This window comes from Phyllobates terribilis, unplaced genomic scaffold (genome assembly GCF_046119375.1).
Source record: "Phyllobates terribilis strain yellow unplaced genomic scaffold, ASM4611937v1 Scaffold_40__1_contigs__length_11209783, whole genome shotgun sequence".
Lineage (NCBI taxonomy): Eukaryota > Metazoa > Chordata > Amphibia > Anura > Dendrobatidae > Phyllobates > Phyllobates terribilis.
In genome coordinates this window covers 3,396,354-3,419,393 of record NW_027362800.1, presented here as the reverse complement: position 1 = coordinate 3,419,393, position 23,040 = coordinate 3,396,354, and the positions used below count along the sequence as shown (strand labels likewise).

Genomic DNA, 23,040 nt, shown 5'->3' with positions numbered 1-23,040 from the left:
CGGGGGTTGAGGGTACTGTGCTAAAAGAGGTGGAGTTATGCAGATCTAAAACGCGTGGATTGCAGCAGCAGCAAGCCGAAAAGTGCAGGCATGTGAGGGATCTAGAGGTTGACAGCATGTCTTCTTAACGGGAGTCCAGGTGGCCATCTCCACAAATGGACTTTTCAGAATCCTTGGGTGGCACCGTAGTCGGAAACCAATTCTGGTTATCGCTTCTCGGCCTTTTGGCTAAGATCAAGTGTAGTATCTGTTCTTATCAGTTTAATATCTGATACGTCCCCTATCTGGGGACCATATATTAAATGGATTTTTAGAACAGGGAGATGGAAAAAGAGCTTGCTCTGTCCACTCCACGCATTGACCTGGTATTGCAGTATCTCCAGGACCGGTGCACCCCTTCTTTAATGCAGTTTCTAAAATCAGAAAGAATTGAATTCAATGCTTTTTGTTCATTTTGCTTGTTTGTCGGATTTTGGGATGGACTCTTTGGCTTTGCTTTTCTTCTCCTCATTGGATTTTTCATGTTAAAAGTTGCAGAAGCCAGATGACAAGCTCATTTTGGTTCAACTTCAGCAACTGTGCATTGCATTGCCATGTAATGTAATGTAATGCAATGCTATCTATCTAGCTCTCCCTCTATACTTCCTTTTGGATAAACAGACATATTAGGCAAGCATTTTGGAGCTTTCACCTAAATAACTACAGGTGGTGAGATAAGCTGCACAATATAATTGACCTTTCAGTATATTGTTGCACACACACCATGTATTTAGCAAATGCCCTTGTTATCAACAGCAGCCTTTTAAACTCACCTGAGCTAACAGGTATGTGAGCTGGTTACTCTGCTGCGCTTAAAATTTCTTTTTTGGTTTGCTACAATGCCTTTTCTGAAACGTTGTCTCCCTCTGCTGGAACACTGACTTCTTTCATTTAATGCCTGCAGACTATAAAAGAGAAACCAACCCAAAAAGTTTGGTTGATTAGTCTGTGGCATTCTTTTAAACTGTTGCTTATGGCGGTCTCTGTGAGCTTCTCAGTGACATTCAGCCATCCAGGTATCCCGCCTGCAGTAGACGGAATGTGGCAATGGAACGCTGTCTGCGCGTGTCATAATAGGCTCTGAGCCTTTATATACCTGCGCACAGCAGCAGCCACCTTCAGTCTGCTGCTGGACAGCCAGCAGCAGCAGCAGCAGGAGAGGTAATTAATCAGCAACCCTCCTGCTAAGGGTAGACAGCTGCTCGTTCCACCCCCCCCCCGCCTTAATTGGTTCTCCTCCCTTCCAACGGTGTTGAGGCGGGTGGGAACAGCCGGGGGTTGAGGGTACTGTGCTAAAAGAGGTGGAGTTATGCAGATCTAAAACGCGTGGATTGCAGCAGCAGCAAGCCGAAAAGTGCAGGCATGTGAGGGATCTAGAGGTTGACAGCATGTCTTCTTAACGGGAGTCCAGGTGGCCATCTCCACAAATGGACTTTTCAGAATCCTTGGGTGGCACCGTAGTCGGAAACCAATTCTGGTTATCGCTTCTCGGCCTTTTGGCTAAGATCAAGTGTAGTATCTGTTCTTATCAGTTTAATATCTGATACGTCCCCTATCTGGGGACCATATATTAAATGGATTTTTAGAACAGGGAGATGGAAAAAGAGCTTGCTCTGTCCACTCCACGCATTGACCTGGTATTGCAGTATCTCCAGGACCGGTGCACCCCTTCTTTAATGCAGTTTCTAAAATCAGAAAGAATTGAATTCAATGCTTTTTGTTCATTTTGCTTGTTTGTCGGATTTTGGGATGGACTCTTTGGCTTTGCTTTTCTTCTCCTCATTGGATTTTTCATGTTAAAAGTTGCAGAAGCCAGATGACAAGCTCATTTTGGTTCAACTTCAGCAACTGTGCATTGCATTGCCATGTAATGTAATGTAATGCAATGCTATCTATCTAGCTCTCCCTCTATACTTCCTTTTGGATAAACAGACATATTAGGCAAGCATTTTGGAGCTTTCACCTAAATAACTACAGGTGGTGAGATAAGCTGCACAATATAATTGACCTTTCAGTATATTGTTGCACACACACCATCTATTTAGCAAATGCCCTTGTTATCAACAGCAGCGTTTTAAACTCACCTGAGCTAACAGGTATGTGAGCTGGTTACTCTGCTGCGCTTAAAATTTCTTTTTTGGTTTGCTACAATGCCTTTTCTGAAACGTTGTCTCCCTCTGCTGGAACACTGACTTCTTTCATTTAATGCCTGCAGACTATAAAAGAGAAACCAACCCAAAAAGTTTGGTTGATTAGTCTGTGGCATTCTTTTAAACTGTTGCTTATGGCGGTCTCTGTGAGCTTCTCAGTGACATTCAGCCATCCAGGTATCCCGCCTGCAGTAGACGGAATGTGGCAATGGAACGCTGTCTGCGCGTGTCATAATAGGCTCTGAGCCTTTATATACCTGCGCACAGCAGCAGCCACCTTCAGTCTGCTGCTGGACAGCCAGCAGCAGCAGCAGCAGGAGAGGTAATTAATCAGCAACCCTCCTGCTAAGGGTAGACAGCTGCTCGTTCCACCCCCCCCCCCCCCCGCCTTAATTGGTTCTCCTCCCTTCCAACGGTGTTGAGGCGGGTGGGAACAGCCGGGGGTTGAGGGTACTGTGCTAAAAGAGGTGGAGTTATGCAGATCTAAAACGCGTGGATTGCAGCAGCAGCAAGCCGAAAAGTGCAGGCATGTGAGGGATCTAGAGGTTGACAGCATGTCTTCTTAACGGGAGTCCAGGTGGCCATCTCCACAAATGGACTTTTCAGAATCCTTGGGTGGCACCGTAGTCGGAAACCAATTCTGGTTATCGCTTCTCGGCCTTTTGGCTAAGATCAAGTGTAGTATCTGTTCTTATCAGTTTAATATCTGATACGTCCCCTATCTGGGGACCATATATTAAATGGATTTTTAGAACAGGGAGATGGAAAAAGAGCTTGCTCTGTCCACTCCACGCATTGACCTGGTATTGCAGTATCTCCAGGACCGGTGCACCCCTTCTTTAATGCAGTTTCTAAAATCAGAAAGAATTGAATTCAATGCTTTTTGTTCATTTTGCTTGTTTGTCGGATTTTGGGATGGACTCTTTGGCTTTGCTTTTCTTCTCCTCATTGGATTTTTCATGTTAAAAGTTGCAGAAGCCAGATGACAAGCTCATTTTGGTTCAACTTCAGCAACTGTGCATTGCATTGCCATGTAATGTAATGTAATGCAATGCTATCTATCTAGCTCTCCCTCTATACTTCCTTTTGGATAAACAGACATATTAGGCAAGCATTTTGGAGCTTTCACCTAAATAACTACAGGTGGTGAGATAAGCTGCACAATATAATTGACCTTTCAGTATATTGTTGCACACACACCATCTATTTAGCAAATGCCCTTGTTATCAACAGCAGCCTTTTAAACTCACCTGAGCTAACAGGTATGTGAGCTGGTTACTCTGCTGCGCTTAAAATTTCTTTTTTGGTTTGCTACAATGCCTTTTCTGAAACGTTGTCTCCCTCTGCTGGAACACTGACTTCTTTCATTTAATGCCTGCAGACTATAAAAGAGAAACCAACCCAAAAAGTTTGGTTGATTAGTCTGTGGCATTCTTTTAAACTGTTGCTTATGGCGGTCTCTGTGAGCTTCTCAGTGACATTCAGCCATCCAGGTATCCCGCCTGCAGTAGACGGAATGTGGCAATGGAACGCTGGCTGCGCGTGTCATAATAGGCTCTGAGCCTTTATATACCTGCGCACAGCAGCAGCCACCTTCAGTCTGCTGCTGGACAGCCAGCAGCAGCAGCAGCAGGAGAGGTAATTAATCAGCAACCCTCCTGCTAAGGGTAGACAGCTGCTCGTTCCACCCCCCCCCGCCTTAATTGGTTCTCCTCCCTTCCAACGGTGTTGAGGCGGGTGGGAACAGCCGGGGGTTGAGGGTACTGTGCTAAAAGAGGTGGAGTTATGCAGATCTAAAACGCGTGGATTGCAGCAGCAGCAAGCCGAAAAGTGCAGGCATGTGAGGGATCTAGAGGTTGACAGCATGTCTTCTTAACGGGAGTCCAGGTGGCCATCTCCACAAATGGACTTTTCAGAATCCTTGGGTGGCACCGTAGTCGGAAACCAATTCTGGTTATCGCTTCTCGGCCTTTTGGCTAAGATCAAGTGTAGTATCTGTTCTTATCAGTTTAATATCTGATACGTCCCCTATCTGGGGACCATATATTAAATGGATTTTTAGAACAGGGAGATGGAAAAAGAGCTTGCTCTGTCCACTCCACGCATTGACCTGGTATTGCAGTATCTCCAGGACCGGTGCACCCCTTCTTTAATGCAGTTTCTAAAATCAGAAAGAATTGAATTCAATGCTTTTTGTTCATTTTGCTTGTTTGTCGGATTTTGGGATGGACTCTTTGGCTTTGCTTTTCTTCTCCTCATTGGATTTTTCATGTTAAAAGTTGCAGAAGCCAGATGACAAGCTCATTTTGGTTCAACTTCAGCAACTGTGCATTGCATTGCCATGTAATGTAATGTAATGCAATGCTATCTATCTAGCTCTCCCTCTATACTTCCTTTTGGATAAACAGACATATTAGGCAAGCATTTTGGAGCTTTCACCTAAATAACTACAGGTGGTGAGATAAGCTGCACAATATAATTGACCTTTCAGTATATTGTTGCACACACACCATCTATTTAGCAAATGCCCTTGTTATCAACAGCAGCCTTTTAAACTCACCTGAGCTAACAGGTATGTGAGCTGGTTACTCTGCTGCGCTTAAAATTTCTTTTTTGGTTTGCTACAATGCCTTTTCTGAAACGTTGTCTCCCTCTGCTGGAACACTGACTTCTTTCATTTAATGCCTGCAGACTATAAAAGAGAAACCAACCCAAAAAGTTTGGTTGATTAGTCTGTGGCATTCTTTTAAACTGTTGCTTATGGCGGTCTCTGTGAGCTTCTCAGTGACATTCAGCCATCCAGGTATCCCGCCTGCAGTAGACGGAATGTGGCAATGGAACGCTGGCTGCGCGTGTCATAATAGGCTCTGAGCCTTTATATACCTGCGCACAGCAGCAGCCACCTTCAGTCTGCTGCTGGACAGCCAGCAGCAGCAGCAGCAGGAGAGGTAATTAATCAGCAACCCTCCTGCTAAGGGTAGACAGCTGCTCGTTCCACCCCCCCCCCCGCCTTAATTGGTTCTCCTCCCTTCCAACGGTGTTGAGGCGGGTGGGAACAGCCGGGGGTTGAGGGTACTGTGCTAAAAGAGGTGGAGTTATGCAGATCTAAAACGTGTGGATTGCAGCAGCAGCAAGCCGAAAAGTGCAGGCATGTGAGGGATCTAGAGGTTGACAGCATGTCTTCTTAACGGGAGTCCAGGTGGCCATCTCCACAAATGGACTTTTCAGAATCCTTGGGTGGCACCGTAGTCGGAAACCAATTCTGGTTATCGCTTCTCGGCCTTTTGGCTAAGATCAAGTGTAGTATCTGTTCTTATCAGTTTAATATTTGATACGTCCCCTATCTGGGGACCATATATTAAATGGATTTTTAGAACAGGGAGATGGAAAAAGAGCTTGCTCTGTCCACTCCACGCATTGACCTGGTATTGCAGTATCTCCAGGACCGGTGCACCCCTTCTTTAATGCAGTTTCTAAAATCAGAAAGAATTGAATTCAATGCTTTTTGTTCATTTTGCTTGTTTGTCGGATTTTGGGATGGACTCTTTGGCTTTGCTTTTCTTCTCCTCATTGGATTTTTCATGTTAAAAGTTGCAGAAGCCAGATGACAAGCTCATTTTGGTTCAACTTCAGCAACTGTGCATTGCATTGCCATGTAATGTAATGTAATGCAATGCTATCTATCTAGCTCTCCCTCTATACTTCCTTTTGGATAAACAGACATATTAGGCAAGCATTTTGGAGCTTTCACCTAAATAACTACAGGTGGTGAGATAAGCTGCACAATATAATTGACCTTTCAGTATATTGTTGCACACACACCATCTATTTAGCAAATGCCCTTGTTATCAACAGCAGCCTTTTAAACTCACCTGAGCTAACAGGTATGTGAGCTGGTTACTCTGCTGCGCTTAAAATTTCTTTTTTGGTTTGCTACAATGCCTTTTCTGAAACGTTGTCTCCCTCTGCTGGAACACTGACTTCTTTCATTTAATGCCTGCAGACTATAAAAGAGAAACCAACCCAAAAAGTTTGGTTGATTAGTCTGTGGCATTCTTTTAAACTGTTGCTTATGGCGGTCTCTGTGAGCTTCTCAGTGACATTCAGCCATCCAGGTATCCCGCCTGCAGTAGACGGAATGTGGCAATGGAACGCTGTCTGCGCGTGTCATAATAGGCTCTGAGCCTTTATATACCTGCGCACAGCAGCAGCCACCTTCAGTCTGCTGCTGGACAGCCAGCAGCAGCAGCAGCAGGAGAGGTAATTAATCAGCAACCCTCCTGCTAAGGGTAGACAGCTGCTCGTTCCACCCCCCCCCCCCCCGCCTTAATTGGTTCTCCTCCCTTCCAACGGTGTTGAGGCGGGTGGGAACAGCCGGGGGTTGAGGGTACTGTGCTAAAAGAGGTGGAGTTATGCAGATCTAAAACGCGTGGATTGCAGCAGCAGCAAGCCGAAAAGTGCAGGCATGTGAGGGATCTAGAGGTTGACAGCATGTCTTCTTAACGGGAGTCCAGGTGGCCATCTCCACAAATGGACTTTTCAGAATCCTTGGGTGGCACCGTAGTCTGAAACCAATTCTGGTTATCGCTTCTCGGCCTTTTGGCTAAGATCAAGTGTAGTATCTGTTCTTATCAGTTTAATATCTGATACGTCCCCTATCTGGGGACCATATATTAAATGGATTTTTAGAACAGGGAGATGGAAAAAGAGCTTGCTCTGTCCACTCCACGCATTGACCTGGTATTGCAGTATCTCCAGGACCGGTGCACCCCTTCTTTAATGCAGTTTCTAAAATCAGAAAGAATTGAATTCAATGCTTTTTGTTCATTTTGCTTGTTTGTCGGATTTTGGGATGGACTCTTTGGCTTTGCTTTTCTTCTCCTCATTGGATTTTTCATGTTAAAAGTTGCAGAAGCCAGATGACAAGCTCATTTTGGTTCAACTTCAGCAACTGTGCATTGCATTGCCATGTAATGTAATGTAATGCAATGCTATCTATCTAGCTCTCCCTCTATACTTCCTTTTGGATAAACAGACATATTAGGCAAGCATTTTGGAGCTTTCACCTAAATAACTACAGGTGGTGAGATAAGCTGCACAATATAATTGACCTTTCAGTATATTGTTGCACACACACCATCTATTTAGCAAATGCCCTTGTTATCAACAGCAGCCTTTTAAACTCACCTGAGCTAACAGGTATGTGAGCTGGTTACTCTGCTGCGCTTAAAATTTCTTTTTTGGTTTGCTACAATGCCTTTTCTGAAACGTTGTCTCCCTCTGCTGGAACACTGACTTCTTTCATTTAATGCCTGCAGACTATAAAAGAGAAACCAACCCAAAAAGTTTGGTTGATTAGTCTGTGGCATTCTTTTAAACTGTTGCTTATGGCGGTCTCTGTGAGCTTCTCAGTGACATTCAGCCATCCAGGTATCCCGCCTGCAGTAGACGGAATGTGGCAATGGAACGCTGGCTGCGCGTGTCATAATAGGCTCTGAGCCTTTATATACCTGCGCACAGCAGCAGCCACCTTCAGTCTGCTGCTGGACAGCCAGCAGCAGCAGCAGCAGGAGAGGTAATTAATCAGCAACCCTCCTGCTAAGGGTAGACAGCTGCTCGTTCCACCCCCCCCCGCCTTAATTGGTTCTCCTCCCTTCCAACGGTGTTGAGGCGGGTGGGAACAGCCGGGGGTTGAGGGTACTGTGCTAAAAGAGGTGGAGTTATGCAGATCTAAAACGCGTGGATTGCAGCAGCAGCAAGCCGAAAAGTGCAGGCATGTGAGGGATCTAGAGGTTGACAGCATGTCTTCTTAACGGGAGTCCAGGTGGCCATCTCCACAAATGGACTTTTCAGAATCCTTGGGTGGCACCGTAGTCGGAAACCAATTCTGGTTATCGCTTCTCGGCCTTTTGGCTAAGATCAAGTGTAGTATCTGTTCTTATCAGTTTAATATCTGATACGTCCCCTATCTGGGGACCATATATTAAATGGATTTTTAGAACAGGGAGATGGAAAAAGAGCTTGCTCTGTCCACTCCACGCATTGACCTGGTATTGCAGTATCTCCAGGACCGGTGCACCCCTTCTTTAATGCAGTTTCTAAAATCAGAAAGAATTGAATTCAATGCTTTTTGTTCATTTTGCTTGTTTGTCGGATTTTGGGATGGACTCTTTGGCTTTGCTTTTCTTCTCCTCATTGGATTTTTCATGTTAAAAGTTGCAGAAGCCTGATGACAAGCTCATTTTGGTTCAACTTCAGCAACTGTGCATTGCATTGCCATGTAATGTAATGTAATGCAATGCTATCTATCTAGCTCTCCCTCTATACTTCCTTTTGGATAAACAGACATATTAGGCAAGCATTTTGGAGCTTTCACCTAAATAACTACAGGTGGTGAGATAAGCTGCACAATATAATTGACCTTTCAGTATATTGTTGCACACACACCATCTATTTAGCAAATGCCCTTGTTATCAACAGCAGCCTTTTAAACTCACCTGAGCTAACAGGTATGTGAGCTGGTTACTCTGCTGCGCTTAAAATTTCTTTTTTGGTTTGCTACAATGCCTTTTCTGAAACGTTGTCTCCCTCTGCTGGAACACTGACTTCTTTCATTTAATGCCTGCAGACTATAAAAGAGAAACCAACCCAAAAAGTTTGGTTGATTAGTCTGTGGCATTCTTTTAAACTGTTGCTTATGGCGGTCTCTGTGAGCTTCTCAGTGACATTCAGCCATCCAGGTATCCCGCCTGCAGTAGACGGAATGTGGCAATGGAACGCTGGCTGCGCGTGTCATAATAGGCTCTGAGCCTTTATATACCTGCGCACAGCAGCAGCCACCTTCAGTCTGCTGCTGGACAGCCAGCAGCAGCAGCAGCAGGAGAGGTAATTAATCAGCAACCCTCCTGCTAAGGGTAGACAGCTGCTCGTTCCACCCCCCCCCCCCGCCTTAATTGGTTCTCCTCCCTTCCAACGGTGTTAAGGCGGGTGGGAACAGCCGGGGGTTGAGGGTACTGTGCTAAAAGAGGTGGAGTTATGCAGATCTAAAACGCGTGGATTGCAGCAGCAGCATGCCGAAAAGTGCAGGCATGTGAGGGATCTAGAGGTTGACAGCATGTCTTCTTAACGGGAGTCCAGGTGGCCATCTCCACAAATGGACTTTTCAGAATCCTTGGGTGGCACCGTAGTCGGAAACCAATTCTGGTTATCGCTTCTCGGCCTTTTGGCTAAGATCAAGTGTAGTATCTGTTCTTATCAGTTTAATATTTGATACGTCCCCTATCTGGGGACCATATATTAAATGGATTTTTAGAACAGGGAGATGGAAAAAGAGCTTGCTCTGTCCACTCCACGCATTGACCTGGTATTGCAGTATCTCCAGGACCGGTGCACCCCTTCTTTAATGCAGTTTCTAAAATCAGAAAGAATTGAATTCAATGCTTTTTGTTCATTTTGCTTGTTTGTCGGATTTTGGGATGGACTCTTTGGCTTTGCTTTTCTTCTCCTCATTGGATTTTTCATGTTAAAAGTTGCAGAAGCCAGATGACAAGCTCATTTTGGTTCAACTTCAGCAACTGTGCATTGCATTGCCATGTAATGTAATGTAATGCAATGCTATCTATCTAGCTCTCCCTCTATACTTCCTTTTGGATAAACAGACATATTAGGCAAGCATTTTGGAGCTTTCACCTAAATAACTACAGGTGGTGAGATAAGCTGCACAATATAATTGACCTTTCAGTATATTGTTGCACACACACCATCTATTTAGCAAATGCCCTTGTTATCAACAGCAGCCTTTTAAACTCACCTGAGCTAACAGGTATGTGAGCTGGTTACTCTGCTGCGCTTAAAATTTCTTTTTTGGTTTGCTACAATGCCTTTTCTGAAACGTTGTCTCCCTCTGCTGGAACACTGACTTCTTTCATTTAATGCCTGCAGACTATAAAAGAGAAACCAACCCAAAAAGTTTGGTTGATTAGTCTGTGGCATTCTTTTAAACTGTTGCTTATGGCGGTCTCTGTGAGCTTCTCAGTGACATTCAGCCATCCAGGTATCCCGCCTGCAGTAGACGGAATGTGGCAATGGAACGCTGGCTGCGCGTGTCATAATAGGCTCTGAGCCTTTATATACCTGCGCACAGCAGCAGCCACCTTCAGTCTGCTGCTGGACAGCCAGCAGCAGCAGCAGCAGGAGAGGTAATTAATCAGCAACCCTCCTGCTAAGGGTAGACAGCTGCTCGTTCCACCCCCCCCCCCGCCTTAATTGGTTCTCCTCCCTTCCAACGGTGTTGAGGCGGGTGGGAACAGCCGGGGGTTGAGGGTACTGTGCTAAAAGAGGTGGAGTTATGCAGATCTAAAACGCGTGGATTGCAGCAGCAGCAAGCCGAAAAGTGCAGGCATGTGAGGGATCTAGAGGTTGACAGCATGTCTTCTTAACGGGAGTCCAGGTGGCCATCTCCACAAATGGACTTTTCAGAATCCTTGGGTGGCACCGTAGTCGGAAACCAATTCTGGTTATCGCTTCTCGGCCTTTTGGCTAAGATCAAGTGTAGTATCTGTTCTTATCAGTTTAATATCTGATACGTCCCCTATCTGGGGACCATATATTAAATGGATTTTTAGAACAGGGAGATGGAAAAAGAGCTTGCTCTGTCCACTCCACGCATTGACCTGGTATTGCAGTATCTCCAGGACCGGTGCACCCCTTCTTTAATGCAGTTTCTAAAATCAGAAAGAATTGAATTCAATGCTTTTTGTTCATTTTGCTTGTTTGTCGGATTTTGGGATGGACTCTTTGGCTTTGCTTTTCTTCTCCTCATTGGATTTTTCATGTTAAAAGTTGCAGAAGCCAGATGACAAGCTCATTTTGGTTCAACTTCAGCAACTGTGCATTGCATTGCCATGTAATGTAATGTAATGCAATGCTATCTATCTAGCTCTCCCTCTATACTTCCTTTTGGATAAACAGACATATTAGGCAAGCATTTTGGAGCTTTCACCTAAATAACTACAGGTGGTGAGATAAGCTGCACAATATAATTGACCTTTCAGTATATTGTTGCACACACACCATCTATTTAGCAAATGCCCTTGTTATCAACAGCAGCCTTTTAAACTCACCTGAGCTAACAGGTATGTGAGCTGGTTACTCTGCTGCGCTTAAAATTTCTTTTTTGGTTTGCTACAATGCCTTTTCTGAAACGTTGTCTCCCTCTGCTGGAACACTGACTTCTTTCATTTAATGCCTGCAGACTATAAAAGAGAAACCAACCCAAAAAGTTTGGTTGATTAGTCTGTGGCATTCTTTTAAACTGTTGCTTATGGCGGTCTCTGTCAGCTTCTCAGTGACATTCAGCCATCCAGGTATCCCGCCTGCAGTAGACGGAATGTGGCAATGGAACGCTGGCTGCGCGTGTCATAATAGGCTCTGAGCCTTTATATACCTGCGCACAGCAGCAGCCACCTTCAGTCTGCTGCTGGACAGCCAGCAGCAGCAGCAGCAGGAGAGGTAATTAATCAGCAACCCTCCTGCTAAGGGTAGACAGCTGCTCGTTCCACCCTCCCCCCTCCCCCGCCTTAATTGGTTCTCCTCCCTTCCAACGGTGTTGAGGCGGGTGGGAACAGCCGGGGGTTGAGGGTACTGTGCTAAAAGAGGTGGAGTTATGCAGATCTAAAACGCGTGGATTGCAGCAGCAGCAAGCCGAAAAGTGCAGGCATGTGAGGGATCTAGAGGTTGACAGCATGTCTTCTTAACGGGAGTCCAGGTGGCCATCTCCACAAATGGACTTTTCAGAATCCTTGGGTGGCACCGTAGTCGGAAACCAATTCTGGTTATCGCTTCTCGGCCTTTTGGCTAAGATCAAGTGTAGTATCTGTTCTTATCAGTTTAATATCTGATACGTCCCCTATCTGGGGACCATATATTAAATGGATTTTTAGAACAGGGAGATGGAAAAAGAGCTTGCTCTGTCCACTCCACGCATTGACCTGGTATTGCAGTATCTCCAGGACCGGTGCACCCCTTCTTTAATGCAGTTTCTAAAATCAGAAAGAATTGAATTCAATGCTTTTTGTTCATTTTGCTTGTTTGTCGGATTTTGGGATGGACTCTTTGGCTTTGCTTTTCTTCTTCTCATTGGATTTTTCATGTTAAAAGTTGCAGAAGCCAGATGACAAGCTCATTTTGGTTCAACTTCAGCAACTGTGCATTGCATTGCCATGTAATGTAATGTAATGCAATGCTATCTATCTAGCTCTCCCTCTATACTTCCTTTTGGATAAACAGACATATTAGGCAAGCATTTTGGAGCTTTCACCTAAATAACTACAGGTGGTGAGATAAGCTGCACAATATAATTGACCTTTCAGTATATTGTTGCACACACACCATCTATTTAGCAAATGCCCTTGTTATCAACAGCAGCCTTTTAAACTCACCTGAGCTAACAGGTATGTGAGCTGGTAACTCTGCTGCGCTTAAAATTTCTTTTTTGGTTTGCTACAATGCCTTTTCTGAAACGTTGTCTCCCTCTGCTGGAACACTGACTTCTTTCATTTAATGCCTGCAGACTATAAAAGAGAAACCAACCCAAAAAGTTTGGTTGATTAGTCTGTGGCATTCTTTTAAACTGTTGCTTATGGCGGTCTCTGTGAGCTTCTCAGTGACATTCAGCCATCCAGGTATCCCGCCTGCAGTAGACGGAATGTGGCAATGGAACGCTGGCTGCGCGTGTCATAATAGGCTCTGAGCCTTTATATACCTGCGCACAGCAGCAGCCACCTTCAGTCTGCTGCTGGACAGCCAGCAGCAGCAGCAGCAGGAGAGGTAATTAATCAGCAACCCTCCTGCTAAGGGTAGACAGCTGCTCGTTCCACCCCCCCCCCCGCCTTAATTGGTTCTCCTCCCTTCCAACGGTGTTGAGGCGGGTGGGAACAGCCGGGGGTTGAGGGTACTGTGCTAAAAGAGGTGGAGTTATGCAGATCTAAAACGCGTGGATTGCAGCAGCAGCAAGCCGAAAAGTGCAGGCATGTGAGGGATCTAGAGGTTGACAGCATGTCTTCTTAACGGGAGTCCAGGTGGCCATCTCCACAAATGGACTTTTCAGAATCCTTGGGTGGCACCGTAGTCGGAAACCAATTCTGGTTATCGCTTCTCGGCCTTTTGGCTAAGATCAAGTGTAGTATCTGTTCTTATCAGTTTAATATCTGATACGTCCCCTATCTGGGGACCATATATTAAATGGATTTTTAGAACAGGGAGATGGAAAAAGAGCTTGCTCTGTCCACTCCACGCATTGACCTGGTATTGCAGTATCTCCAGGACCGGTGCACCCCTTCTTTAATGCAGTTTCTAAAATCAGAAAGAATTGAATTCAATGCTTTTTGTTCATTTTGCTTGTTTGTCGGATTTTGGGATGGACTCTTTGGCTTTGCTTTTCTTCTCCTCATTGGATTTTTCATGTTAAAAGTTGCAGAAGCCAGATGACAAGCTCATTTTGGTTCAACTTCAGCAACTGTGCATTGCATTGCCATGTAATGTAATGTAATGCAATGCTATCTATCTAGCTCTCCCTCTATACTTCCTTTTGGATAAACAGACATATTAGGCAAGCATTTTGGAGCTTTCACCTAAATAACTACAGGTGGTGAGATAAGCTGCACAATATAATTGACCTTTCAGTATATTGTTGCACACACACCATCTATTTAGCAAATGCCCTTGTTATCAACAGCAGCCTTTTAAACTCACCTGAGCTAACAGGTATGTGAGCTGGTTACTCTGCTGCGCTTAAAATTTCTTTTTTGGTTTGCTACAATGCCTTTTCTGAAACGTTGTCTCCCTCTGCTGGAACACTGACTTCTTTCATTTAATGCCTGCAGACTATAAAAGAGAAACCAACCCCAAAAGTTTGGTTGATTAGTCTGTGGCATTCTTTTAAACTGTTGCTTATGGCGGTCTCTGTGAGCTTCTCAGTGACATTCAGCCATCCAGGTATCCCGCCTGCAGTAGACGGAATGTGGCAATGGAACGCTGGCTGCGCGTGTCATAATAGGCTCTGAGCCTTTATATACCTGCGCACAGCAGCAGCCACCTTCAGTCTGCTGCTGGACAGCCAGCAGCAGCAGCAGCAGGAGAGGTAATTAATCAGCAACCCTCCTGCTAAGGGTAGACAGCTGCTCGTTCCACCCCCCCCCCCGCCTTAATTGGTTCTCCTCCCTTCCAACGGTGTTGAGGCGGGTGGGAACAGCCGGGGGTTGAGGGTACTGTGCTAAAAGAGGTGGAGTTATGCAGATCTAAAACGCGTGGATTGCAGCAGCAGCAAGCCGAAAAGTGCAGGCATGTGAGGGATCTAGAGGTTGACAGCATGTCTTCTTAACGGGAGTCCAGGTGGCCATCTCCACAAATGGACTTTTCAGAATCCTTGGGTGGCACCGTAGTCGGAAACCAATTCTGGTTATCGCTTCTCGGCCTTTTGGCTAAGATCAAGTGTAGTATCTGTTCTTATCAGTTTAATATCTGATACGTCCCCTATCTGGGGACCATATATTAAATGGATTTTTAGAACAGGGAGATGGAAAAAGAGCTTGCTCTGTCCACTCCACGCATTGACCTGGTATTGCAGTATCTCCAGGACCGGTGCACCCCTTCTTTAATGCAGTTTCTAAAATCAGAAAGAATTGAATTCAATGCTTTTTGTTCATTTTGCTTGTTTGTCGGATTTTGGGATGGACTCTTTGGCTTTGCTTTTCTTCTCCTCATTGGATTTTTCATGTTAAAAGTTGCAGAAGCCAGATGACAAGCTCATTTTGGTTCAACTTCAGCAACTGTGCATTGCATTGCCATGTAATGTAATGTAATGCAATGCTATCTATCTAGCTCTCCCTCTATACTTCCTTTTGGATAAACAGACATATTAGGCAAGCATTTTGGAGCTTTCACCTAAATAACTACAGGTGGTGAGATAAGCTGCACAATATAATTGACCTTTCAGTATATTGTTGCACACACACCATCTATTTAGCAAATGCCCTTGTTATCAACAGCAGCCTTTTAAACTCACCTGAGCTAACAGGTATGTGAGCTGGTTACTCTGCTGCGCTTAAAATTTCTTTTTTGGTTTGCTACAATGCCTTTTCTGAAACGTTGTCTCCCTCTGCTGGAACACTGACTTCTTTCATTTAATGCCTGCAGACTATAAAAGAGAAACCAACCCAAAAAGTTTGGTTGATTAGTCTGTGGCATTCTTTTAAACTGTTGCTTATGGCGGTCTCTGTGAGCTTCTCAGTGACATTCAGCCATCCAGGTATCCCGCCTGCAGTAGACGGAATGTGGCAATGGAACGCTGGCTGCGCGTGTCATAATAGGCTCTGAGCCTTTATATACCTGCGCACAGCAGCAGCCACCTTCAGTCTGCTGCTGGACAGCCAGCAGCAGCAGCAGCAGGAGAGGTAATTAATCAGCAACCCTCCTGCTAAGGGTAGACAGCTGCTCGTTCCACCCCCCCCCCGCCTTAATTGGTTCTCCTCCCTTCCAACGGTGTTGAGGCGGGTGGGAACAGCCGGGGGTTGAGGGTACTGTGCTAAAAGAGGTGGAGTTATGCAGATCTAAAACGCGTGGATTGCAGCAGCAGCAAGCCGAAAAGTGCAGGCATGTGAGGGATCTAGAGGTTGACAGCATGTCTTCTTAACGGGAGTCCAGGTGGCCATCTCCACAAATGGACTTTTCAGAATCCTTGGGTGGCACCGTAGTCGGAAACCAATTCTGGTTATCGCTTCTCGGCCTTTTGGCTAAGATCAAGTGTAGTATCTGTTCTTATCAGTTTAATATCTGATACGTCCCCTATCTGGGGACCATATATTAAATGGATTTTTAGAACAGGGAGATGGAAAAAGAGCTTGCTCTGTCCACTCCACGCATTGACCTGGTATTGCAGTATCTCCAGGACCGGTGCACCCCTTCTTTAATGCAGTTTCTAAAATCAGAAAGAATTGAATTCAATGCTTTTTGTTCATTTTGCTTGTTTGTCGGATTTTGGGATGGACTCTTTGGCTTTGCTTTTCTTCTCCTCATTGGATTTTTCATGTTAAAAGTTGCAGAAGCCAGATGACAAGCTCATTTTGGTTCAACTTCAGCAACTGTGCATTGCATTGCCATGTAATGTAATGTAATGCAATGCTATCTATCTAGCTCTCCCTCTATACTTCCTTTTGGATAAACAGACATATTAGGCAAGCATTTTGGAGCTTTCACCTAAATAACTACAGGTGGTGAGATAAGCTGCACAATATAATTGACCTTTCAGTATATTGTTGCACACACACCATCTATTTAGCAAATGCCCTTGTTATCAACAGCAGCCTTTTAAACTCACCTGAGCTAACAGGTATGTGAGCTGGTTACTCTGCTGCGCTTAAAATTTCTTTTTTGGTTTGCTACAATGCCTTTTCTGAAACGTTGTCTCCCTCTGCTGGAACACTGACTTCTTTCATTTAATGCCTGCAGACTATAAAAGAGAAACCAACCCCAAAAGTTTGGTTGATTAGTCTGTGGCATTCTTTTAAACTGTTGCTTATGGCGGTCTCTGTGAGCTTCTCAGTGACATTCAGCCATCCAGGTATCCCGCCTGCAGTAGACGGAATGTGGCAATGGAACGCTGGCTGCGCGTGTCATAATAGGCTCTGAGCCTTTATATACCTGCGCACAGCAGCAGCCACCTTCAGTCTGCTGCTGGACAGCCAGCAGCAGCAGCAGCAGGAGAGGTAATTAATCAGCAACCCTCCTGCTAAGGGTAGACAGCTGCTCGTTCCACCCCCCCCCCCGCCTTAATTGGTTCTCCTCCCTTCCAACGGTGTTGAGGCGGGTGGGAACAGCCGGGGGTTGAGGGTACTGTGCTAAAAGAGGTGGAGTTATGCAGATCTAAAACGCGTGGATTGCAGCAGCAGGAAGCCGAAAAGTGCAGGCATGTGAGGGATCTAGAGGTTGACAGCATGTCTTCTTAACGGGAGTCCAGGTGGCCATCTCCACAAATGGACTTTTCAGAATCCTTGGGTGGCACCGTAGTCGGAAACCAATTCTGGTTGTCGCTTCTCGGCCTTTTGGCTAAGATCAAGTGTAGTATCTGTTCTTATCAGTTTAATATCTGATACGTCCCCTATCTGGGGACCATATATTAAATGGATTTTTAGAACAGGGAGATGGAAAAAGAGCTTGCTCTGTCCACTCCACGCATTGACCTGGTATTGCAGTATCTCCAGGACCGGTGCACCCCTTCTTTAATGCAGTTTCTAAAATCAGAAAGAATTGAATTCAATGCTTTTTGTTCATTTTGCTTGTTTGTCGGATTTTGGGATGGACTCTTTGGCTTTGCTTTTCTTCTCCTCATTGGATTTTTCATGTTAAAAGTTGCAGAAGCCAGATGACAAGCTCATTTTGGTTCAACTTCAGCAACTGTGCATTGCATTGCCATGTAATGTAATGTAATGCAATGCTATCTATCTAGCTCTCCCTCTATACTTCCTTTTGGATAAACAGACATATTAGGCAAGCATTTTGGAGCTTTCACCTAAATAACTACAGGTGGTGAGATAAGCTGCACAATATAATTGACCTTTCAGTATATTGTTGCACACACACCATCTATTTAGCAAATGCCCTTGTTATCAACAGCAGCCTTTTAAACTCACCTGAGCTAACAGGTATGTGAGCTGGTTACTCTGCTGCGCTTAAAATTTCTTTTTTGGTTTGCTACAATGCCTTTTCTGAAACGTTGTCTCCCTCTGCTGGAACACTGACTTCTTTCATTTAATGCCTGCAGACTATAAAAGAGAAACCAACCCAAAAAGTTTGGTTGATTAGTCTGTGGCATTCTTTTAAACTGTTGCTTATGGCGGTCTCTGTGAGCTTCTCAGTGACATTCAGCCATCCAGGTATCCCGCCTGCAGTAGACGGAATGTGGCAATGGAACGCTGGCTGCGCGTGTCATAATAGGCTCTGAGCCTTTATATACCTGCGCACAGCAGCAGCCACCTTCAGTCTGCTGCTGGACAGCCAGCAGCAGCAGCAGCAGGAGAGGTAATTAATCAGCAACCCTCCTGCTAAGGGTAGACAGCTGCTCGTTCCACCCCCCCCCCGCCTTAATTGGTTCTCCTCCCTTCCAACGGTGTTGAGGCGGGTGGGAACAGCCGGGGGTTGAGGGTACTGTGCTAAAAGAGGTGGAGTTATGCAGATCTAAAACGCGTGGATTGCAGCAGCAGCAAGCCGAAAAGTGCAGGCATGTGAGGGATCTAGAGGTTGACAGCATGTCTTCTTAACGGGAGTCCAGGTGGCCATCTCCACAAATGGACTTTTCAGAATCCTTGGGTGGCACCGTAGTCGGAAACCAATTCTGGTTATCGCTTCTCGGCCTTTTGGCTAAGATCAAGTGTAGTATCTGTTCTTATCAGTTTAATATCTGATACGTCCCCTATCTGGGGACCATATATTAAATGGATTTTTAGAACAGGGAGATGGAAAAAGAGCTTGCTCTGTCCACTCCACGCATTGACCTGGTATTGCAGTATCTCCAGGACCGGTGCACCCCTTCTTTAATGCAGTTTCTAAAATCAGAAAGAATTGAATTCAATGCTTTTTGTTCATTTTGCTTGTTTGTCGGATTTTGGGATGGACTCTTTGGCTTTGCTTTTCTTCTCCTCATTGGATTTTTCATGTTAAAAGTTGCAGAAGCCAGATGACAAGCTCATTTTGGTTCAACTTCAGCAACTGTGCATTGCATTGCCATGTAATGTAATGTAATGCAATGCTATCTATCTAGCTCTCCCTCTATACTTCCTTTTGGATAAACAGACATATTAGGCAAGCATTTTGGAGCTTTCACCTAAATAACTACAGGTGGTGAGATAAGCTGCACAATATAATTGACCTTTCAGTATATTGTTGCACACACACCATCTATTTAGCAAATGCCCTTGTTATCAACAGCAGCCTTTTAAACTCACCTGAGCTAACAGGTATGTGAGCTGGTTACTCTGCTGCGCTTAAAATTTCTTTTTTGGTTTGCTACAATGCCTTTTCTGAAACGTTGTCTCCCTCTGCTGGAACACTGACTTCTTTCATTTAATGCCTGCAGACTATAAAAGAGAAACCAACCCCAAAAGTTTGGTTGATTAGTCTGTGGCATTCTTTTAAACTGTTGCTTATGGCGGTCTCTGTGAGCTTCTCAGTGACATTCAGCCATCCAGGTATCCCGCCTGCAGTAGACGGAATGTGGCAATGGAACGCTGGCTGCGCGTGTCATAATAGGCTCTGAGCCTTTATATACCTGCGCACAGCAGCAGCCACCTTCAGTCTGCTGCTGGACAGCCAGCAGCAGCAGCAGCAGGAGAGGTAATTAATCAGCAACCCTCCTGCTAAGGGTAGACAGCTGCTCGTTCCACCCCCCCCCCCGCCTTAATTGGTTCTCCTCCCTTCCAACGGTGTTGAGGCGGGTGGGAACAGCCGGGGGTTGAGGGTACTGTGCTAAAAGAGGTGGAGTTATGCAGATCTAAAACGCGTGGATTGCAGCAGCAGCAAGCCGAAAAGTGCAGGCATGTGAGGGATCTAGAGGTTGACAGCATGTCTTCTTAACGGGAGTCCAGGTGGCCATCTCCACAAATGGACTTTTCAGAATCCTTGGGTGGCACCGTAGTCGGAAACCAATTCTGGTTGTCGCTTCTCGGCCTTTTGGCTAAGATCAAGTGTAGTATCTGTTCTTATCAGTTTAATATCTGATACGTCCCCTATCTGGGGACCATATATTAAATGGATTTTTAGAACAGGGAGATGGAAAAAGAGCTTGCTCTGTCCACTCCACGCATTGACCTGGTATTGCAGTATCTCCAGGACCGGTGCACCCCTTCTTTAATGCAGTTTCTAAAATCAGAAAGAATTGAATTCAATGCTTTTTGTTCATTTTGCTTGTTTGTCGGATTTTGGGATGGACTCTTTGGCTTTGCTTTTCTTCTCCTCATTGGATTTTTCATGTTAAAAGTTGCAGAAGCCAGATGACAAGCTCATTTTGGTTCAACTTCAGCAACTGTGCATTGCATTGCCATGTAATGTAATGTAATGCAATGCTATCTATCTAGCTCTCCCTCTATACTTCCTTTTGGATAAACAGACATATTAGGCAAGCATTTTGGAGCTTTCACCTAAATAACTACAGGTGGTGAGATAAGCTGCACAATATAATTGACCTTTCAGTATATTGTTGCACACACACCATCTATTTAGCAAATGCCCTTGTTATCAACAGCAGCCTTTTAAACTCACCTGAGCTAACAGGTATGTGAGCTGGTTACTCTGCTGCGCTTAAAATTTCTTTTTTGGTTTGCTACAATGCCTTTTCTGAAACGTTGTCTCCCTCTGCTGGAACACTGACTTCTTTCATTTAATGCCTGCAGACTATAAAAGAGAAACCAACCCAAAAAGTTTGGTTGATTAGTCTGTGGCATTCTTTTAAACTGTTGCTTATGGCGGTCTCTGTGAGCTTCTCAGTGACATTAAGCCATCCAGGTATCCCGCCTGCAGTAGACGGAATGTGGCAATGGAACGCTGGCTGCGCGTGTCATAATAGGCTCTGAGCCTTTATATACCTGCGCACAGCAGCAGCCACCTTCAGTCTGCTGCTGGACAGCCAGCAGCAGCAGCAGCAGGAGAGGTAATTAATCAGCAACCCTCCTGCTAAGGGTAGACAGCTGCTCGTTCCACCCCCCCCCCCGCCTTAATTGGTTCTCCTCCCTTCCAACGGTGTTGAGGCGGGTGGGAACAGCCGGGGGTTGAGGGTACTGTGCTAAAAGAGGTGGAGTTATGCAGATCTAAAACGCGTGGATTGCAGCAGCAGCAAGCCGAAAAGTGCAGGCATGTGAGGGATCTAGAGGTTGACAGCATGTCTTCTTAACGGGAGTCCAGGTGGCCATCTCCACAAATGGACTTTTCAGAATCCTTGGGTGGCACCGTAGTCGGAAACCAATTCTGGTTATCGCTTCTCGGCGTTTTGGCTAAGATCAAGTGTAGTATCTGTTCTTATCAGTTTAATATCTGATACGTCCCCTATCTGGGGACCATATATTAAATGGATTTTTAGAACAGGGAGATGGAAAAAGAGCTTGCTCTGTCCACTCCACGCATTGACCTGGTATTGCAGTATCTCCAGGACCGGTGCACCCCTTCTTTAATGCAGTTTCTAAAATCAGAAAGAATTGAATTCAATGCTTTTTGTTCATTTTGCTTGTTTGTCGGATTTTGGGATGGACTCTTTGGCTTTGCTTTTCTTCTCCTCATTGGATTTTTCATGTTAAAAGTTGCAGAAGCCAGATGACAAGCTCATTTTGGTTCAACTTCAGCAACTGTGCATTGCATTGCCATGTAATGTAATGTAATGCAATGCTATCTATCTAGCTCTCCCTCTATACTTCCTTTTGGATAAACAGACATATTAGGCAAGCATTTTGGAGCTTTCACCTAAATAACTACAGGTGGTGAGATAAGCTGCACAATATAATTGACCTTTCAGTATATTGTTGCACACACACCATCTATTTAGCAAATGCCCTTGTTATCAACAGCAGCCTTTTAAACTCACCTGAGCTAACAGGTATGTGAGCTGGTTACTCTGCTGCGCTTAAAATTTCTTTTTTGGTTTGCTACAATGCCTTTTCTGAAACGTTGTCTCCCTCTGCTGGAACACTGACTTCTTTCATTTAATGCCTGCAGACTATAAAAGAGAAACCAACCCAAAAAGTTTGGTTGATTAGTCTGTGGCATTCTTTTAAACTGTTGCTTATGGCGGTCTCTGTGAGCTTCTCAGTGACATTCAGCCATCCAGGTATCCCGCCTGCAGTAGACGGAATGTGGCAATGGAACGCTGGCTGCGCGTGTCATAATAGGCTCTGAGCATTTATATACCTGCGCACAGCAGCAGCCACCTTCAGTCTGCTGCTGGACAGCCAGCAGCAGCAGCAGCAGGAGAGGTAATTAATCAGCAACCCTCCTGCTAAGGGTAGACAGCTGCTCGTTCCACCCCCCCCCCCGCCTTAATTGGTTCTCCTCCCTTCCAACGGTGTTGAGGCGGGTGGGAACAGCCGGGGGTTGAGGGTACTGTGCTAAAAGAGGTGGAGTTATGCAGATCTAAAACGCGTGGATTGCAGCAGCAGCAAGCCGAAAAGTGCAGGCATGTGAGGGATCTAGAGGTTGACAGCATGTCTTCTTAACGGGAGTCCAGGTGGCCATCTCCACAAATGGACTTTCAGAATCCTTGGGTGGCACCGTAGTCGGAAACCAATTCTGGTTATCGCTTCTCGGCCTTTTGGCTAAGATCAAGTGTAGTATCTGTTCTTATCAGTTTAATATCTGATACGTCCCCTATCTGGGGACCATATATTAAATGGATTTTTAGAACAGGGAGATGGAAAAAGAGCTTGCTCTGTCCACTCCACGCATTGACCTGGTATTGCAGTATCTCCAGGACCGGTGCACCCCTTCTTTAATGCAGTTTCTAAAATCAGAAAGAATTGAATTCAATGTTTTTTGTTCATTTTGCTTGTTTGTCGGATTTTGGGATGGACTCTTTGGCTTTGATTTTCTTCTCCTCATTGGATTTTTCATGTTAAAAGTTGCAGAAGCCAGATGACAAGCTCATTTTGGTTCAACTTCAGCAACTGTGCATTGCATTGCCATGTAATGTAATGTAATGCAATGCTATCTATCTAGCTCTCCCTCTATACTTCCTTTTGGATAAACAGACATATTAGGCAAGCATTTTGGAGCTTTCACCTAAATAACTACAGGTGGTGAGATAAGCTGCACAATATAA

At 45.1% G+C, this 23,040-nt stretch overlaps 18 non-coding genes across 18 annotated transcripts; all 18 read left to right on the top strand.

Moving 5' to 3' along the window:
* Positions 1–208: 208 nt before the first annotated feature.
* On the top strand, positions 209–399 carry LOC141186804 (U2 spliceosomal RNA). The gene has a single exon (XR_012261048.1). It is a non-coding gene; the product is annotated as a U2 spliceosomal RNA (small nuclear RNA).
* Positions 400–1,519: 1,120 nt separating this feature from the next.
* LOC141186803 (U2 spliceosomal RNA) lies at positions 1,520–1,710 on the top strand. The gene has a single exon (XR_012261047.1). It is a non-coding gene; the product is annotated as a U2 spliceosomal RNA (small nuclear RNA).
* A 1,125-nt stretch (positions 1,711–2,835) lies between these two features.
* LOC141186802 (U2 spliceosomal RNA) lies at positions 2,836–3,026 on the top strand. The gene has a single exon (XR_012261046.1). It is a non-coding gene; the product is annotated as a U2 spliceosomal RNA (small nuclear RNA).
* Positions 3,027–4,145: 1,119 nt separating this feature from the next.
* Positions 4,146–4,336, top strand: LOC141186799 (U2 spliceosomal RNA). Its single transcript, XR_012261044.1, has one exon. It is a non-coding gene; the product is annotated as a U2 spliceosomal RNA (small nuclear RNA).
* Positions 4,337–5,457: 1,121 nt separating this feature from the next.
* LOC141184862 (U2 spliceosomal RNA) lies at positions 5,458–5,648 on the top strand. The gene has a single exon (XR_012259577.1). It is a non-coding gene; the product is annotated as a U2 spliceosomal RNA (small nuclear RNA).
* A 1,124-nt stretch (positions 5,649–6,772) lies between these two features.
* Positions 6,773–6,963, top strand: LOC141186798 (U2 spliceosomal RNA). The gene has a single exon (XR_012261043.1). It is a non-coding gene; the product is annotated as a U2 spliceosomal RNA (small nuclear RNA).
* A 1,119-nt stretch (positions 6,964–8,082) lies between these two features.
* LOC141186797 (U2 spliceosomal RNA) lies at positions 8,083–8,273 on the top strand. Its single transcript, XR_012261042.1, has one exon. It is a non-coding gene; the product is annotated as a U2 spliceosomal RNA (small nuclear RNA).
* Positions 8,274–9,395: 1,122 nt separating this feature from the next.
* Positions 9,396–9,586, top strand: LOC141184861 (U2 spliceosomal RNA). The gene has a single exon (XR_012259576.1). It is a non-coding gene; the product is annotated as a U2 spliceosomal RNA (small nuclear RNA).
* Positions 9,587–10,707: 1,121 nt separating this feature from the next.
* Positions 10,708–10,898, top strand: LOC141186796 (U2 spliceosomal RNA). Its single transcript, XR_012261041.1, has one exon. It is a non-coding gene; the product is annotated as a U2 spliceosomal RNA (small nuclear RNA).
* Positions 10,899–12,024: 1,126 nt separating this feature from the next.
* LOC141186795 (U2 spliceosomal RNA) lies at positions 12,025–12,215 on the top strand. Its single transcript, XR_012261040.1, has one exon. It is a non-coding gene; the product is annotated as a U2 spliceosomal RNA (small nuclear RNA).
* A 1,121-nt stretch (positions 12,216–13,336) lies between these two features.
* Positions 13,337–13,527, top strand: LOC141186794 (U2 spliceosomal RNA). Its single transcript, XR_012261039.1, has one exon. It is a non-coding gene; the product is annotated as a U2 spliceosomal RNA (small nuclear RNA).
* Positions 13,528–14,648: 1,121 nt separating this feature from the next.
* Positions 14,649–14,839, top strand: LOC141186793 (U2 spliceosomal RNA). Its single transcript, XR_012261038.1, has one exon. It is a non-coding gene; the product is annotated as a U2 spliceosomal RNA (small nuclear RNA).
* A 1,120-nt stretch (positions 14,840–15,959) lies between these two features.
* Positions 15,960–16,150, top strand: LOC141186792 (U2 spliceosomal RNA). Its single transcript, XR_012261037.1, has one exon. It is a non-coding gene; the product is annotated as a U2 spliceosomal RNA (small nuclear RNA).
* A 1,121-nt stretch (positions 16,151–17,271) lies between these two features.
* On the top strand, positions 17,272–17,462 carry LOC141184535 (U2 spliceosomal RNA). Its single transcript, XR_012259281.1, has one exon. It is a non-coding gene; the product is annotated as a U2 spliceosomal RNA (small nuclear RNA).
* A 1,120-nt stretch (positions 17,463–18,582) lies between these two features.
* On the top strand, positions 18,583–18,773 carry LOC141186791 (U2 spliceosomal RNA). Its single transcript, XR_012261036.1, has one exon. It is a non-coding gene; the product is annotated as a U2 spliceosomal RNA (small nuclear RNA).
* Positions 18,774–19,894: 1,121 nt separating this feature from the next.
* On the top strand, positions 19,895–20,085 carry LOC141184534 (U2 spliceosomal RNA). The gene has a single exon (XR_012259280.1). It is a non-coding gene; the product is annotated as a U2 spliceosomal RNA (small nuclear RNA).
* Positions 20,086–21,206: 1,121 nt separating this feature from the next.
* Positions 21,207–21,397, top strand: LOC141185284 (U2 spliceosomal RNA). Its single transcript, XR_012259961.1, has one exon. It is a non-coding gene; the product is annotated as a U2 spliceosomal RNA (small nuclear RNA).
* A 1,120-nt stretch (positions 21,398–22,517) lies between these two features.
* On the top strand, positions 22,518–22,708 carry LOC141186789 (U2 spliceosomal RNA). Its single transcript, XR_012261035.1, has one exon. It is a non-coding gene; the product is annotated as a U2 spliceosomal RNA (small nuclear RNA).
* Positions 22,709–23,040: the final 332 nt, after the last annotated feature.